At 55.8% G+C, this 4592-nt stretch overlaps 1 long non-coding RNA gene across 1 annotated transcript; it reads left to right on the top strand.

Moving 5' to 3' along the window:
- The first annotated feature begins 788 nt into the window (after window positions 1–788).
- On the top strand, window positions 789–4331 carry LOC142604527 (uncharacterized). Its single transcript, XR_012838390.1, has 4 exons — window positions 789–1280; window positions 1458–1567; window positions 3118–3286; window positions 4317–4331. It is a non-coding gene; the product is annotated as an uncharacterized LOC142604527 (long non-coding RNA).
- The last annotated feature ends 261 nt before the right edge of the window (window positions 4332–4592 follow it).

Here is a 4592-nt window from a genome sequence, read left to right as displayed (position 1 = left end):
CTCGTTCCCTCGAAAGGCTTCCCGAGTTCAGATCTGTGACCCAGCCCAGTCATTCTGTCCTCTCTTTCCTCTAGCCACACCTCTATTAGTTCCCTGGCCCTCCAATGACACTTTTACTCAGTTTGGATCACATTTGGATTTAATGGTTGTGTCCCAAATAATTTTTCAGTCTCCCTGGCTCCCTCAGGACATTCCTTCTCCCGGTCACGATGCCTCCTGAGACCTTCCTTGTGCTCTGCTCTGCATCCACCTTGTAGTGCTTTCAGCGAGGCCATCTTTGAGCCATAGGTGACTTTTTTGTTCCTCTATGCCATCCAGGATTCCCATGTTCAGTTGCTGGCCACTCAAGACCATCTGTGCTCCACTCAGATGATCACCCAAGTTCTTCCTTGTCATCTCCATACCTTCTTTTGTCCATCAGCACCCATCGATGCCCCATTTCTTGTATTTTTATGGTTTGTTGTGTTTTCTCCTCTTTGGGACTCATCTAGTTCCTTTAAGGGAGTTAGTCTGAGACACCGCTGAGGCTAGTCAGCACTTTAGAGTCAATAATTTACTTTGCCACCAGAGATATATGGAGGCATATATCGCCGGAGGCGAGAGCCGGCTGAGGGCAGCCCCAGAGAGTGTCCCAGGAGCTGACGGGGGGGGGGAAGGGGGGGGGGCAAGAAGGCGGACAGCCCGCCAGGCGCAGGCGCTGGGCGCCTCCCCGACTCGCCGGAGCTCCCCCTGAGCCTCCCCTGGCCCCGCTCAGCTTGTGCAGCAGCCCCCAATTCCAGCACCTCTCCTGAAGCCTGTCCGGCAGCCCCAGGCTGCCCACAAGCCCTGGTGCAAAGGCGGCAAGCTGGCCCTCGCCTGTGCCGCTTTCTTCCTGAACGGGGGTGCTGGCGGCAGCGGCAGCAGCGCGGGGAAAGAGTGGCGTCTGCAGAAGCCCCTGCAGAAGGAGGGGGGGGTCTCCGGCCAGGGCCGACCCGCGGTAGTAACGGCCGCTGCTTTTTCTTTCCCTCTCCCAGGCCGCGCTGAGGATGCGGTTGCCTGTTCCTCCCTTGGGGATGCCGTTGACTGCCCCCGCCTCGTGCTCGCGGGGGTCGTCCGTGCCTGGCCTGGCTCTCCTCGTGGCGTGGCGGCGAAAAGGGAGAGGCGGCGGAGCGCTTACCGGCCGTGGACGGGAGCTGCCCTAAGGGAAGCTGGAACGGCCAGAGCAAGGCGAAGAAGAGATGGAAGGCTCTCCGGCCGGCAGCTGCCTCCCACGGCAGGCAAGAGCGAGCCTGCCTTGCCGGGTGAGGAAAGATCTGTCCTTGTGCTCCGCGGCAGGTCGGGCTCCCAACGGGCACCACAGGGTCGGTCGGTACGCATAACCCAAAGCACGGCGCAGCCGCGTGCGAGGGAGGGAGGCCGCTCGTCTAGGAAGACTCGTCTCCTCGGAGCTCTAAAAAGACACTCGTGTATCCTCTGAGGCGGAGGACAGCCAAGCGACTGGAGTAACGGCAAAGGAAAGGCAGAGAGCAGGAGAAAGAAGGGTCTGCGCCGGCAAGCTCTCTCGGCAGCACCGAGAGCCGGAGCTGCGGTGAGTGCTGGGCTCTGCGGGGCCCCGTCGCCTCCCTTCTGTGTCGCAGGCCCTCCTCTGCCCCCCTCGCTTTCCTGCCCCGCTGTGGGGTTTTTTGGTTTGCTTTCTGCTCCCCTGTACGTTCTTTTTCCATCTTGCTCTGACGGGCTGCCTGTTCCCACCTTTTTTTAGGTCCTCGCTCTCTCTGCCCTGTAGCCTGTGGCTCTTGTTTCCTTCTCTCTCTCTCTCTCCCCCTCTCTCTCTGTCTGGCCCCCCAGCTGCTGGTTTTGCATTCCTCCCCCTCGGTCCTGTAGCCCGTTGGTATTTCTGCTGTCTCTGGCTCGCTCTGTCCAGCTCCTCGTTCCTGTTGTTCGAGGTCTTCCTTCTCGGCTCCGTAGCGAGTCGTCGTGAGTCTCTCTCTTTCTCCGTCCCTCTTGAGCCTGTTCCCTGCCCCTCATTTTGAAGGCCTGCCTCTCTGTCCCGTCCCCCGTTGCCACAGTGCCCTTTCTCCCTCTCGCTCTGTCTTGCTCCCTGTCCCTGTTTTTCTAAAGCCTCTCCTCTCTGCCCCCTAGCCCGTCGGTACCTTTTTCTTTCCCCGTTGTGGTTTCTCTGGCTCCCTGTCCCTCTTTCTTTCTTCCTTCCTCCCTGTCTGCCCTGCAGCCTGTCCCTTTGTTCCTTTCTCCTTCCCTCTCTGTCCGTCTCCCGGTCCCCGTCTTTAAACGCTGCTTCTCTGCCCACTAGCTCGCCACCGTCTTACCTTTCTCTGTCTGTCTCTCTCTCTCTCTCTGTCCGGCTCCCTCTCTCGGATTTTCAATTCCTCCCTCTCTCTGCGGAAGCCTGTTGGGACTTTTTCCCCTGCTCGGCCTCCCTGCCCGGCTTCCCTCTCCCTGTCTCGGGATTCCTCCCTCTCTGCCCTTTTAGCCGCAAGTTTTTATTTTCTCCGGCTCTCTCGGTCCGCCTGGAGATCCCGATTGTTTTCTAAAGTCACCGAATCATCGAGGTTGGCAAAGACCTTTAAGATTATCAGGTGGAACCGCGAACCTGGCGCTGCCAAGTCCCCTTCTGCCCCGCAGCCCAGCCCTTCCCTTCCGACGGCCTCTTTCTCCACCTCTCTCTGTCCGGCTCCCAGCCCCTCTTTTCCACTTCCGCCCTCTGTACCCTGTGGCTTTCCCCCTCTTCTTTCTCTCTCTGTTCGAGGAGGAGCAGCTGCTGCCCCAGCGTTCGCACCCCGTTCATGGTGTCGCACGCACGCTTATTCTTAGGCACGCTTCCTCCTCCTCCTTCAGGCTCAACTCGAGGCTTCCCGCAGTGGTCTCCGGCATCGGATTTTGTAAAATAATTAATGTAATTGAAAGGTGCGGCAGTGGGATCGGCCCGGTTGGGGCGCCTCCAAGGAGAGGGACCCGGAACAAAGAAATCCCCGGGGCTGTTACACGCTCGGGTCCCATACACCCGCCCCTCGCGCGCTGTCCCCGCGTCCCTTAGTCCCACGGCAACTTTTGGTCTGGGGTCTTCTACCGTCGTCTTGGATTCTTCTTCTGGATAGCTGTGGGCGGTGCGTTATTCCACAGGTGCTGCTGCGCCGATGCTCTGTACGTTCCCAGTAACGGGTAGAGCGGAAGGCTCTGTGGCCAGGGAATAGCGGCACGGGCACGTTCCCGCTGGCTCTGTTGCAGTGGAATTTCGACAGCTGGGTTTGCCCGCTAAATTGACAGCACTGCTGGAAGAAATTTCAGAAAAGTGAGTACTGTGCTTGTCTTTTAAATTTAATCTTTTCAAGTAATTTTTCTACGGACGCCTGGTCTGTGGCTTAGATATTTGGTTTGCAGTGACACAGACCCAGAGTGTCGCTCTAAGTAGCGTTCTGATTTGCTGAAATTCCCCATAGTCAGAGAGTAAGAATCATGAATGTAGCTTGGCGGTTTGAAATCTCGGGGTTTCTCTGGAAGCTGACCTGCCAGAATGAGCCGAAAGTAGGCAGAACGCCAGTAGGGATACCATAGAAAAGCTCCTCTTCTTGGCAGGAGAAGAGCTCAGCGAAACGTCAGCGCTGTTTCCCGTAGGGCCTCCGACATACCGGTTCAGCAATTGTGGGCTTTGTGCGATTCCCTCGGGGACAATCTCAAACAAATGTTGTATGGCAGAGAGCATCTTAGCTTACTTTCCATCTCCTGCTCGGTTACTTGCAGAATATTTAATTTAGCATCGCGTGGACCCACAGGGAAACATCCCTGACTCATGCTGGTAGGGCAACCCCAGTGCCAGCTGGTAACATCAGAAAAGAGCGTGATGTTTTGAAACATTTGCCTTGCGAGGAGAAGGGCCGCCTCCTGTTAGGCAACCAAATTCTGTGACCGACTTCCACGCCTCGCACGCATGCGTGCATGTGCCCCCCCCCCAGGTAGACTTTGATGGAGGCGGTCCCTAAGGCAATGTGATCTAAAACATGGAAGTTTTTTTCTATTTTTAATAGTTTCTTATGGATATGAGGCTTGTGTGGGCGTTTAGCTTGTCCTGTCCTTAATTCTGAATCCACTGGCTGATGCACAAGAACGGTCGTGTGACAAAAACAGCCTGAAATTTGTCCCTGTACCAGATTTGTCCTGTGGTAAAGGAGTATGTCTGTTATTCCGGGTGCGAAAGGTGTTTGAGCATACCGCATCGTCTGAGCTGCCCTCGGTCTGATTGCAAACTGTGGGTTATGACTTAGAAATACGTTCGCCTACCATTCCTTACAGTGTGTTTCTGGTTTTTATTTTTTCAAAGAAAGGGTGGCTTTTTTGTCGATCTCTTTGTGAGATGATCAAGTCGGGTGGCGGTAAATACGTAGAAGCGACTAGGCGTACCGCAGCGTGGACCGGACGGTATTGGCGTGCTGCTCTGCTAGCAGGGGAGAGCCAGGTGAGGATGCATGTGGTAAGTACTTGTTCTGCCTCCAGCTGAACGGAAAGATTCTCACATTGAGGGTTCCTGGGCTTGTCTGTGTGATTGGCATTACTTTTTTTTCTTTTGAATATGAAACAGGGTCAGAGAGTTGTTGATGAAT

This window comes from Balearica regulorum, chromosome 19 (assembly GCF_011004875.1).
Source record: "Balearica regulorum gibbericeps isolate bBalReg1 chromosome 19, bBalReg1.pri, whole genome shotgun sequence".
Taxonomy (NCBI): Eukaryota; Metazoa; Chordata; class Aves; order Gruiformes; family Gruidae; genus Balearica; species Balearica regulorum.
The sequence above is the reverse complement of the archived record's forward strand: the minus strand, read 5'-3'. Positions and strand labels throughout refer to the sequence as shown.